Genomic DNA, 14,075 nt, shown 5'->3' on the forward strand with positions numbered 1-14,075 from the left:
TTTTTACTGTCAGAATCAAACTCTGCTGAATTCTTCCATTTCATGTATTTTTTCCTGTCTGATGCTGTTGATGTGCAAAATGGAGCCGGTCTCTCTAATTCTGTTTATGTGTATAAAAACTAGCGTTTAAAACCCTAATGAAAATGGTGATCATAAAAGATGGAAAACTACTAAATTTCTGGGATAAATTCAGTAACTAATGGGTTTTACTGAGCACTCACTGGATCTGGTGGTAAAATATCAGTGGAGTCAGTGAGGAGGAGGAGGGAGCAGGTATGTTGGTTTTAAACACCAGCACTGTTTCACCCCTGGTGTACGTTCTGTACTAATAGACTAGAAGGGCACAATCAGGTTAAAATATCAAGCGTCTGACTTTCTAATTAATCAGTCAAGAACCTGAAATACCAGGAAACTTGAATGACTGTTTGCAGCTGGATCCAGTTGTTTTTATGTGTGAGGCATCTTCGGATCTTGAAATTGCTTTATTCAAAGCTTTCTCCTCTGGATAATATAGATAATAATAATGAATAATACCAAGAAAATGTGAGCTCAAAACCACCCACTTTGTATAGAGCGGGGAAGTACTATATACTCCTGGCAGGCTTTTCAGTTAGATGGAGATTTATTATAACGAAGAAGTTGAGTCATGTCCTCTGATACTGAACTGTAGGAAACAGATATTTGAAATTATGCTTACAAATGCCAAAAAACATTCTCCGGGAACATGCTGAAAAAGTAAAGCAAGTATGGTAAGGCAGAAAGCCCCACTGAAGAAATGTCTCTCAATCACATCCATTAACTACTAAAGGGCGTTATGAAATATGCCTTTTCCATTCCACGTAGTGCTCTGAATGTAAAAATTATTCTGCAGTAGCACTGAGTGCTGAGCAGATAATGAAGAAGTTTGGACCCCCACCCTCTTAACTGATTTTCGTGTGAAAGTCAACTGTATATCTAACGTTCATATAATGATGTGTCCATTTCAAGCACAGCCAGGGCCTAAAAGCTCATAGACTTCCCACAAACCGCTTTATTTTTCCGGATCCATTAATACAGTCCCTGACCAACTATCTGAATTGTAGGCTTCATTTAATTTAATTGGCACCAAAGGCAAAGAAGAGACTCAGCTCAGTTTTTTTTCTTTCAGTATTCTCTTATGCAACCAGACAAAAAGGACAGAGCGTGGGTGATTTCAGATCAGGTTTGGTGTATTCAAAAGGCCATTTCCTGCCAGTTTGCATTTGTGCAAGTGGCAACCAGGAGTTTGGCCAGCAGAAACAGGAACATATATGCATAGAATAATATCAGCAACATGCTTCAATACTAAAAAAAATGTCTTATATAAGGTAGTGGGACACATTTAGAAATTATCCGAGGGTTGGGTGATGCCTGCCTCTAGTCTGGCAACAGAGGGAATGAGAAAGAATTAAGCACTCTGGACACTGTTTCGCAGCTGGGATGGTTGTGAAAGGGCTACTTAGCTTAGCTTGTTATTTACTGCAAGTGTGCTCATAGGGATGGGAGTGAATGAAGCACTGGCACAACCGCCTGGTTCAGAGATAGGGAGATCAGCTCTCCTGGCTGGGGCCCGCAGAAGGGACGAGCCCTTCGAAGCGAGGGAGAAGTAGGGAGTTTCCAAAAGGCACAGCGCGGCTCCAGTTTTCTTACTCAGTTAAATCCTCTGCATCTAGCCAGATGTGAGGAAGCTCTCTCACCTTTAACCTGCTCAGGCTGCTCACAGAAACTGGGCTTAGTTTAGAGATTTGGCTCAGTTCATGATTCCTCTGAAAACATGCAAAAAATCTTGGTTTGGATGGTTCTGCTTTTCATCTTGCTATTCAAGCAAGCAGTATTTCGGTAATGGCACTGCCACTCATATGCAGCACAATGTAAAGTGACACCTTACTTCTCCAGCCAGCCAAGTGATTTCCATATTCCCTTCCTACCAATCTGGAAAGACAGTAGCTTGGATGACTCCTTCGCTGGGAAAAGTAGTGTTATTCTATGTGGGAAGGGAGGGTGGAAACAGCTTTTTGAGCCTGCGGAAAAAATTTCTAGAACAGTCTTGAGACCATTCGCTTTATCCTTGGGAGGAGATACTTCGCTGCTGTAAAAAACTGTGTAAGATACAGTATGTGTCATATGACCACGTAAGCCTGTTGTACCTTCTTGTGGGTCACCCACTGAAGAACCACTAGTGAGATTCTTCCTGTAATGTTCTTTAACTGTAAGCTCATTTTGCTATGTTTTATACATAGAGTACCTTAATTTAGTCCCAAACGGGTGGGTTATCATAGCTTATTTAGACCTATGTTAGAAAGTCTCAGTATTTCTTCAGTTTTTCACCCCAACTTTCATTTCCGCAAGCAATCATTTAGCACCCAGACCTGGATGCTGCAGTAATTTCTAACTGATCCATTGTAAGGCACTCAACACGTGAAAATTCCTTGACAGATTCATAGCAGTAAAAAAACCCAACCCCCAAAGTTCTACCAATGCCATGATGCACAAAGGAATTAATGTGTTATTTTAAGTTAAAAGAAAAGCAATCCAACACTTCTTGCCAGATAAAATTACTGAAGCTCTGAAAATTAATTTCCTGTTTAGCAGTGAAATAATTGAATGACTAAAGTTGCTCCTGAGATTAGAAGGCTGTCTGCAGGTTCTGTCTGTGAACAGACTTTCATGCAAAACTCCCTGCCAAGCCAGGTTTTTTGTTACTTAGACAGTTTCCTACCAACAGAGATGTAGATTAATCACTGGAAAATGCACAGTAAATAATAGAATGATTAGTATAATTGCCTGAAAGTGGATGGCTATTCTTAAATGATCACGAAGTGTACAAACCTCCAAGGTACAACATTTCTGTATCTGTATCTTTGGGCGCAGAGCTTTGAAAATACTTGTTTCAACACTTCCACGGTCACCATCTACCATCTGCCAGCCATCTAGAGCATTCCCAAAGGGCTAGGAGGCATTAGTATGCATAGGAAGGATGCCCTGCTTCTGCATCATTCTGTAGGAACAGGAACACAAGAAGTAAGAACTACAAGAAGTAAGTTCTACAAAGTTAGAAAGGAGAGACATTTTGTTTTTCAGAAACCTTTCCATTTGAAAATCTTCCTGCACTTAAGGCTAATCCATCTGGGATTGCTCCAGGACCCTTAGACACATCTGTCTGTCTCACATCTCTGAAAATTAAAGTTTTCTGCTTTGGTAGGCCTACTATTTATTATTTGTATTTTTGCAGGACATGGACGAGGCCTCACTAAGCACTGGGGACAGATGACATCAGCCAATGGTTCCCTAGCAGAAGAGCTAGCAAGCCAAGGCAGAAATACAGAAGACATGCAAAGGAATCTCAGCTTCATTTGTTACTTCTTCTCAGTTTTGGGATGGTGATTTTTGGCACTTAACTATATTCTCAGCACCTCGGTATATGCACCTGACTTAAATGCTGACTTCATAATCATTGAGGGAAGACAGAAGTTTCTCCAGTGACAACGCAAAGCAGGATCCTAACTTGAGTGTTTGTTTTGCCCTGTGGATGAAAGCCTGTCTCTCTGCGCTGAGTATTCGGGAAGACTAAGCAGACCAAACTGCGTCATACAAACACCTTTCTATCTCCTCTGGATTTGGATCCCTAACTGTGAAGTAGGAATAGTACTCATTTTCCACACAGAGTGATTGTGAGAATAGACTGGGTGGTGCCTATATACAGTCGTGCTAGGACCACTGAAATACACTTAATAAGCTCTCTTTCTCTATCTCACTGTAGGTATATTTGCTTTTCAGCATCTAAAATTAATTCTTTGTTATTGGACATAACAAGTATTATGATATTAGAAACTGTTCTGCTACACTCAGACTTTTTGCTTTCTACAGAAAAAAATATTGAAGGATGAAATATTTTTTCTTGCAAAGGGTTGGAGGGTTTAGTAGCAAAAAGAAAATGTAGAAGAAATAACATAACTTAATCATTTCAGGTTACTGGATCGTATTTGTTCTCTGTGCAAAGCAGATGAGAACTACAAGAATGAATAAAGGACTTCGGCCATAAAAGCCAGAAAGTGGAACTGACAATAAATGCGAAAGAAACAGGTTATGCTCACCAGACTGCTGAAGACAAGAAAGTGCAGACAGGGCTATTACCGAACGAATACACCCAAAGTCAGGTAAGTATGTGGCTTTAACTACAAAGTCAGGCAGAGGATAGCTGTTTAGAGGTTAATCATGTGCCACTCTCTTCAAAATACTTAACTGCTAAAGAACATGCATCTTGTTACTTCTTTTCTAGTCTTGAAACCTGCTTTACCCTTGTACATTCTTATGCTCGTGTATAGCCTTATTATTTATAGTAAGCGGAGTGCCACGTGGTATGGTATTTTCACAAGATGAAAGCCACCTTTGCCTAAGGAATATCCTTTTCCTGTGTGTGTTAGCACATCAGTACAAGGCTGGCTAAATCCATTCTCCATAATTCAGCGTTTTGCCATTGACTTCAAGTGAAGCTGCAGTTTGCATATCTGTAAACAGCAGAGATGATTAAGTGAAGGTGCTCATGGTCTTTGCAGATTCAGAACAGACAGTGTTGAGAACAGTAAAGAAAATAATCAAATGCAAATAATCAAATCAAGACATGTAATACATCTGAATGTGCACAATCACTTATTGTGTGAAGGACCTGAGATAGCTTCAGAGGAGCAGTGAAAATGTCTTTAAAGATCTGCTGGAAGGCTGCATTTAAAAGAGATCTTACAGGTGCTTGTTGTGGTTTAATCCCAGCCAGCAACTAAGCACCATGCAGATGCTCACTCACTCCCCTCCTCAACTGGACAGGGGAGAGAAAATATAACAAAAGTCTTGTGGGTCGAGGTAAGGGCAGGGAGAGATCACTCACCAATTACCGTCACGGGCAAAACAGACTTGACTTGGGGAGAATTAACTTAATTTATTGCCAATCAAACCAGAGTAGGGTAATGAGAAATAAAGCCAAATCTTAAAACACTGTCCCCCCACCCCTCCCTTCTTCCCAGGCACAGCTTCATTCCCAAATTCTCTACCTACCACCCCCAGTGGCACAGGGGGACAGGGAATGGGGGTTGTGTTCAGTTCATTGCACATTGTCTCTGCCGCTCCTTCCTCCTCAGGGGCAGGACTTATCACACTCTTCCCCTGCTCCAGCGTGGGGTCCCTCCCACTGGAGACAGTCCTCCACAAACTTCTCCAATGTGGGTCCTTCCCACGGGCTGCAGTTCTTCATGAACTGCTCCAGCATGGGTCCCTACCACAGGCTGCAGTCCTTCAGGCACAGACTGCTCCAGCGTGGGTCCCCCACAGGGTCACAAGTCCTGCCAGAAAACCTGCTCCGTGGGCTCCTCTCTCCGCAGATCCGCAGGTCCTGCCAGGAGCCTGCTCCAGCGCGGGCTTCCCACAGGGTCACAGCCTCCTTCGGGCACCCACCTGCTCCGGCGTGGGGTCCTCCATGGGCTGCAGGTGGAGATCTGCTCCACCATGGACCTCCCTGGGCTGCAGGGGGACAGCCTGCCTCACCATGGTCTTCATCACCATGGGCTGCAGGGGAATCTCTGCTCCAGCACCTGGAGCATCTCCTCTCCCTCCTTCACTGACCTGGGGGTCTGCAGGGCTGTTTCTCTCACATATTCTCACTCCTCTCTCCAGCTGCAGTTTCTGTGCTGTAGCAAATTTTTTTTTCCTTCTTAAATCCATTAGTCCAGAGGCACTACCATGGTTGCTGATGGGCTCAGCCTTGGCCAGCGGCGGGTCCGTCTTGGAGCCGGCTGGTATGGGCTCTGTCGGACATGGGGGAAGCGTCTAGCAGCTTCTCACAGAAGCCACCCCTGTAGCCCCCCACTACCAAAACCTTGCCACGCAAAACCATTACAGTGCTGTAAATATTACTTACTCCTAGGTGTTCTTCCTAAGATCTTAGGTGAGATCCTTTTCTAGTCATAGCTGGTGTTCAATAACTTCGTTGCACTTACCGTGCTGAGCATCTGGATATTTGTGCAGAAAACCAAACAGCAATCTGAAGTGACTTGGCATTGGTATTTCACAATTATTGGAGATAAGTGTTCAAGTTTCGTATGTTATAGACAGACAGCAAGTCAAATTCTGCTTTGAATACAGTGGATGAGCCCAGCAAAGGGATAAATTTGATCCTGTGCTGCAGGGGTTTGCAATGTATACCTTTAATTTGTTTATGTGAATAAATTATATACCGTCGTCACAGCACATCTATGAAACTCGTACAAGTTCTTTAGAATACATGATGCATATTCTTTATGAAAGGTACAGTTGAACTTTATAAAAAACCCTTTCTCATGCCACTAAAAATGTTTATATAGTATTTTCATGAAATAAGCTTTTCAGTTTGGTGTGAAGTGACTAAAAAATGATTAATTCATTTAAGAGATGAGGTCTATGCTAAGAAAGGGGAGTAGCGATGATACAAACAATATCTTGACTTTTGACCACACAGTTTGTATTCAGTCCACATCTTCCTCAAATGTGCCTCAATTCTCTTCTCTACCCTTCCCAAAAAAGAAGAGTATTCAAGCATTCCCCCTTTAAATGGCCTCCATAGAAATAGCTTACCTGCACAATGAATTGCTCAGTCTGAGTGACAAGTTTTAAAGGTTGGGCACAGCACCTTTCATTCATTTGTCTAGCACAGTCCTTTTTATCAGCACCCTCCAGGCTCCCTCCACTCTCTGTGCGGGGGAGATAATGAATAGAGCAAATTTTTATAAAGAATATTTTCTATTTAACAAACCATGGTATCTATGTGTTGTTAACCTTCTAAGCAATGAGTGAGACAGGATTCCTCTCTAGGTGGCGAAATAGCATTAAACTGATAAACCAAACTTCACTAGGTGTTTCCAATTTTCTTTTGTCAGCGGCCCAGGTCAGAGGAGAGGGGGGATATTTTGAACTTGGAGGTGGATTCTCTTATCTGCTGCCCACCACTGCCTGTTCCAGCCATAGGTAATACGAGATGTACAAAGTAGGCTTGGGTGTTTCATAAAGCTGACTCATAAAGACATTCTTTCTTACTGTTTTTTTGTGTGTTCTGAGAAAACTTTGGAGTTCAGTGTGTCAGTCTTTAATAATGATCTTCAACATCTTGAGGAAAAGTGAGGAAGCCCTGTGACTGGGAACCAAACTCACAGAGCCCAGTTTGTTTGTAGAAAGATTCTGTGAAAGATAGGCTAAATATCATGTCGTAGAGAGATCCGACTGCTGTTTTTCATTTCCATATGCATATGCATTTATTTATATGCATAAATAAAATAAATAGGCTACTCAGTCTATTTACGCACAGTACTTTCCAGTTGATCTGTATTTTTCTCTACTGTTTTGAATGCCTGAAGGACTTGTTACGTGAACTCTGACAACTGTCTTCCTAGAGAAGACGGCTTTGCTCCTCATCCCCTCTGGGAAGTAGTTCTTAATTCAAATCAGATTTCAAAAAATAGTAGCAACTTGCTGGAAAAAAGGAAAGTAGCTATTCATCACTGGCAGGAAGAAAAGAGAATATCCTTTGAAGCTGATTTATCCTTTGAGTTACAGAGTAATGCACATTTTATTTAGCTATAATGTGTTTGGGATCTTGAGTTTCTATCAGCGTGTCATAGCTGTATTACCTCCAGGCGTCAGGGACTGTGAATGGGGATTCAGCTCAATTTGTAGTTCAGGCAACTGCTCATGTGAAGCTGTCATAAATCACAACAAACAGTATACGATGTCTGAAGCTAGTCAGTCTACAAAGTGCAATTTCTTCCTCCTTTCACACATAAACATCAATTGACATTAGATTAGCAAGTGTAGAGCTTAGTGAATAATTTATAATGAACAATTAGTCTAATTGTGTCTGCTTCCGTTATGAGCTGATTATGAAGCGCTGAGATTGGATGTCTGAAATGATTTGTGTATTTCTTCAAAACAAGTTTTCTGTGTGAATGTCTTGTGAGTAATTCATTGTGAATAGTTGAACTTCAGAAGTGATGATGGTTGCTAAGTTATATGTCACTGGGATTGTTTGTGTTTCTCTAATTAGATTATTTGCAAGTCCAGACAAAACACGGTGAATTTAAATTATAAGAACTGAAAATACCATGGCAGTGGAATAAAAGCTGGAAAATATCTGAATATTTGAACTTAATATATTTGGAGTTAATGCAAAACCATCCAAATAACTGGAAAAGTAATACAAAAGGGCCATAGACATCATTGTATTTACCTTTGTTTTCCAATGAGGAGGTTATTTGATGAAAATCTTTTTATTCTCCTAGGCCTAACAGATCTTCCTTTTACCATCTGCATTTAATTTCTGTGTTGTTCAGGGAGCTGTATTTCATTAATTAGCTGTTCACATGCGGAGTTTGCCAAAGCCAGCCCCAGACAGTGACATAAAATCCTGGCTGAAATGAAATTTAAATATTTCCACAGACTTCACCAGCACTGTGATTTCATTCTCTCTTCGGAGTACCTTCATTTCACAGGAGAATCATATCTGGATCTAGGTTTGAAGTTGCTATGTGAAATATTAAGATTTCTGAAAATGGAAAGAAAAAGTAAAGTAGGGCATGACTAAAGGCCAGTGGAAGTGTTATTAGAGGTCCCTGCAGATGCCCAGTGTCCTGCAATGCCAGGGCTCAAGTGGGAGCGACTGAGTCGTGCCTGGATGATCACACACGCCTGTTTGAGACAGGCATCTTTTATCCCACTGAATACCTCCAAATTTTACATTTGAACCTGCATGCTGCTTTAGCACCTTTACCTTTGCCTCGCACAGTTTTAAAAAGACCTTTTCCTCACCTTGTTATTTCAGCGTTGGCCAGTGGGTCGCACTGTGTCAAATGTGCCCTCAAATTATTGGTGAAGGACTTTTTACAAGAATGCACCATTGTTATCACAATAAAGGCTCTTTCTCAACATTTAGGCATCCTTCCCCTGTGTAATGTGTCAAATCATGACAGTGAGACTTTTACTCAAAGAGTTTTTATGCACCCACAAACTGTGGTGGTCAGTTATTTACTTGTACCACTGAGAGCGGATCACAATAAGGGTTTTTTTCAGCTCACAGGTGTGCTCTGGGCACCCGAGCAGATGTATTTTTACTTTAATTATCTGCACTTTTTTTTTCTTCATTTAGAAATCAAAACCAATCATATTTTCTTATGTCACAGGTGTTTTGTAAAGATCAGTTAACATTTGTGAATCCCAACATACGGGTAATAAAGGGCATCAATATGCCCGGGAAGAAATTAATATTTCTGTCTTCAGACCAAAGCCTGAATTCCCTGTCAGGGAAAAAGGCTTGCACCAAACATTGCATCATGAGAATAAAATTAAAAATTGAACAGGTGCTTATTGAGTACGGCTCACTGTTGTACCAAATAAAGCACACACATCCTTTAAAACATCTTATCAGGTCTTGGGATTAAAAGCAGTGTTGTAGTGCATGAACACCAAAGAAATTAATGGCTTTGCAACCTGAATCATGTTCCTTTGACATATCCATGGTGTGTGTAAAGGGTGTTGTCCTAAATCTCAAAAGGACCATATAGGTATAATGAAGTGAAGAAGGGAGGTGGACTGGTCAAGCAAAAGCAACATTTTTATTTGACTGCTAAGTATTTTATGAGGCTAAGAAGAGGCATGTGAGCAAGGGGTGCTGACACTCAATATTTCACTTGGGAAAGAACGCAGCATTTAGCACTTCCAGACATGCCCTTCTTTGCTTTGGTCACAGCACTGTAGCAGCGGCATTCTAAAAAGCTCTAAAATGCTAAGAGGGAAAGGAATGATAATTCACAGCTCCTCACACATGAGGGTTTTGGAAACATAAGCTTTCATGGCATCAGCTGTTCCATCTAGCCTACATCTGGCTGATATAACTTAGGTTTCCTTCCTCTCTATATAATTGCTTTATGTGTGTTGTGAAACAGTTATTTGAGGGTAATTACTAGTCAGGTATTTTTCCTGTAGATTACTGCTCTGGTCACATTTATCATCCCAGCTGGTGTTTAGAACTTTAAAGCAGAAATTTAGAAGAGGGAATACTGTACCAGACAGAGCTAAAGATCACTAACTCTCCATGTGGTATCCAGAAGGTCTCTGAAATGAACCCTTTTATGTGATTCATATTCTACATTTTAGTTGTTTTGGTTTTGTGCAGAGTTTCCAACCCCACCATTGTTGCCGGATAGCTAATATTCCAGGTTTGCCTTTACTGGTATGCCTTTCCAGTGTTGCCAGGTTCCAAGATCATTAAACATTTAGAACTGAAGGAATTTACAGATTATTTATGCTTAAGGCATACAAATATTTCTTTTTTCATTCTAGAAGAAAAACAAAAAATCTGATTTATTTATTATTATTGCTGAAGTCAGTCATAGACAAACTGATGGTTAGTCATAAAGGTGTGCAAATGAACTGTGGTAAAACAGACTTGCAGATCAGGAGTCCGAGGGAGTTTCTGCAAAATCTACAGGAGCACAAGCTAATGGATTATGCCCTAAATGAGTCCACCATTTTACTATTGGAATTTGGCCCAAGCTGGAATAATCTTATACTCAGGGTGGAGATAACTGTGTTGCACCCCATTAGCACTGCTGGGGTGCAGCATGTGCTCACATGAAATGGGAATAGCACCTCCCAGAGCCATTCCAGCTAGCTCTCCTCCAAACATTAGCTCTGGTATGGCATCGGCTCTCCCCATGTTCTCTCTCTGGAACTTTCTGTGCCAAGAGGGAATCCCAGCTAGTAAAGAGTGCTCTCTGCAGCTTTGGTGCAGCCTCTGAAGGCATAACAATGGTAGCTTTGGCTAGGCAACCACTGTTCTCAGCATCCGCTGTGCACTCTTCTCTTCCATGTTGTATATGAACTCAGTTACGCCAGTATCCCATAAACCAGGAGGTGCTTGCAAGGTCCACTGCCGCTTTGCATCATTTCCATTTGTGCTGCGCACATCGCTGCTTGGAAGAAGTTCACCTCAGGCTGGGAGTAGGTCTGAGGTTCTTCACCTAGTTGGGGTGCTCGTGTGGGGAGTCTAGTTGGCTTGGGCTTTCTCTGAAGTTCAGGTATCTGAGTCCAGAGACACAGGTATTTCTCTACCTCTTAACTCATTGGACAAGGGCCATAGTGTGTCTCCACATTTGCCCTAGACGTCTCGGTTCAATGCCTCATGCCAATGGGTATTTAATATATATGTGCTAGGAAAAAAGATTAATGAACTCTAGTAAAGGCATTAAAACTCCTTCATATGTACATTTGTAAACAATTTTTCCTTCTTAAATTTATGAGAGAAACCTCAGTCCACAATATTTTGTCATTTTACACAGCAAACTTCTCTGCTGTCATAGTGTAGAATAGGTGAAAAAGACGTTATATACTAGACTGAACACTTCCACACATTCATACCCAACTGAAATGTTGACCTTTACAATGAGAAATTGCGCGTATTGCTTGTAAGCTTTTCTTTTCTGTTTTAATATTGAAAGTTGGAAAAAGCACAGACATAAACATGGACCTAAATCTCTTGTCTGACACTACTTATGAAGTAGTGTCACCCAGTCCAGGCACTAGTTGCACCAATGCATATGAGCTGCATGGCTGACTCGGGGGGGGTCTTGGCTTCATTAAACTGCCCTTTCTTTCATTTTCTGTACTTATTTCTGATACATCTTTGTCATTTTAGCATGTAAACCAGGCTGAGGCTAGTTTCTGCTATCAGTGGCTTGCCCACCTCTATGCCTTTCATAACATTTGTAAGTGGAAAGTAATTTTTAAAATCACTCAAGTTGACAGGCAGTGCTTTCTGCTAATCAAAATTGCATTAAAGTTTATTCCTTTGCCCTTTTGGTGCTGGTGGCATTTCACGTTGATAGCTTTGTGTATAAACAGGCTTCAAAGTTTAGACGCAAGGAGTAAAGGTAGCAGTGCTGGATTCTTCCAGGTGGGAGCTGGATTTCGCTGGCTTCTGAATGCATCCTTGCAGTGTTTGCTTGGGTTATTTTTTTCTTAGAAACCTTGATTTCATTAGAAAGCTTGAATGCACAGCACTGATCTGTCTGATCTCTGCATGTGGCTTTGTCCCTGAGCCTCCTTTGCAGGTTAATTTTTAACAGCGTCCTCCATGTGCATATCATTTATTGCAGCATTTCTTCAGCAGGTGTCTGGAGGTGTGGTAAGCAGACTGTGAGCAGTGGCTTGTTCGTATATGCCGATTCATATACAGTATTAATGAAGAGGCAGTATAAGGGATCATCGCTGAGCCTCCCTTCCCTGCCCACTTCCTACCAAGCCCCTCTTGGAAGGAATTCTTCAACACTTAATGAATAGTATTTTAATAGTATGTCATCCTTGAAAAGGCTCTTGAGTCTTGTTGAATATTCATTTACATTGCTTTAATCAGTAGGACCTTAAAGACAACGGCTTCCACCAGTGGAAGGATGACATGAGAGAAGATTCATGAGGTTACTCAAGAGCTGTGCTGGAGCAACGTGCAGGGAGCAAGTGGCACAAGATTCACGGCATTTTCAAATCTCCTTCTCCTCTGAGATTTTGAATGTGATCAGCTTTGAAGGTTTTCCTTGACAGTGATATTTTGAAGTTAATAAATGTCATATGACAGGAAATCAAGCACAGGATTTGTAGCTTAAACTTACTAATTAGGGTTACTTCCTTTTGCTACGTAAGATTTTCTGGATGAAAAATCTGTAGGATTTTTATGTCCACCACTTTGTTCTGAGATTGTTTCTTCAGAAATGGAAGGTCTTTTCAGGTTTTTTTAGTTTGTTACTGGGGAGCTGCAACCCAGCTGCAAGCACAAAGTCTTGAATAATGTCAGCAATCAGCAGAAATGTGTGAGTTCAAGTTTTTCTCAGTGCAAATAGATGTATCTACCTATGCCGAGTGCAGAGATATGAAACAGTTTTAAATCAGTCCCTTTATTCACCTTGCAAAGCCCTGAACTGGGATCTGTGCCTGGGTCTCATGCCGGGTGGATGTGCAAGTTCATGTCCCAGAGCTGCACAACTGAATTAACGTGGTACTCAGACTAATTAGCCTTGCCTCAAAGAGCATGCACATACTGTAGGTAGTGCAAAAATCCCTCAGCTAGTGATGACCGCAGTAGTTCCCCGGGTGGAGGCAGCCAGATCCTGCCTTTCTTCAGGGCTCTTTAAGTGAGACATGGCACAGCCTGAATGTAGCCGGACTGCCTTCCCGGCACATTGTGGTGCTTCATCACACAGATGTGTGGCCCTGCGCTCTGCCACGTGGTGTTCGTATGTTATGTAGGAGTCCCACTGCCTTGGTCCACGTAGCTGTGCCTTCAGCGGGGCTTGTTAGTCTCAGGGCAGCACCATGCTGCCATGTCCTACACGCAGGAGCGGAGTTAGCTCAGTTCGTGTGTATTCAGGAATTTCTGCCCTGGGGGATGTCTGTACGGCGTCTCTGGATGAGGTGACCTGCACTTCGTCTCCAACAGAGAGGTTATTCTTGAGGTACCCAAGACCAGTTCCTCAGAAGCTGCTTGCTTCTGTCAGGGCAACCAAACACAGACCGTTTGCGTGGATCTTGGCCCAGACGTTGCAGGTTCATGTTCTGACTTTGGGCATTAATTTCTCGTTCCTGGGTCAGCTCTGCGTGTTAGCCACGAGGTCAGATTCCAAACCCGCACACAGTCATTACACGAGGCCTCACTGAAGATGGTTGAATTTCATAAGAATTAAGATGTGGCTTAACTCTGCTCCCAATTAGGCCTACCAAGCCAAATCCCATGTTAAACGTAACCCTTAAATGCGTATCCAAGAACTTTCTGTAGCACTTGTTAACTGCTCAAGCTTGTGATTTTACAAACCTAGCAGGTAATTCAAGCTGTTGGGAGCTCTCATGTTTCGGGAGTCCACTGGAACAGTAGCTGTTAGGAGAAAGTCAGAAACTGAACATTGCTTTTGAGAGATAATTAAAACTTTTCAGCTCCCTTCATAAAATATTCAGGAGAGTCTAACAGAGATTTAAATTAAAACCTATTTGCAAACATT

Source organism: Buteo buteo, chromosome 19 (assembly GCF_964188355.1).
Source record: "Buteo buteo chromosome 19, bButBut1.hap1.1, whole genome shotgun sequence".
In the NCBI taxonomy this organism is placed as follows: domain Eukaryota; kingdom Metazoa; phylum Chordata; class Aves; order Accipitriformes; family Accipitridae; genus Buteo; species Buteo buteo.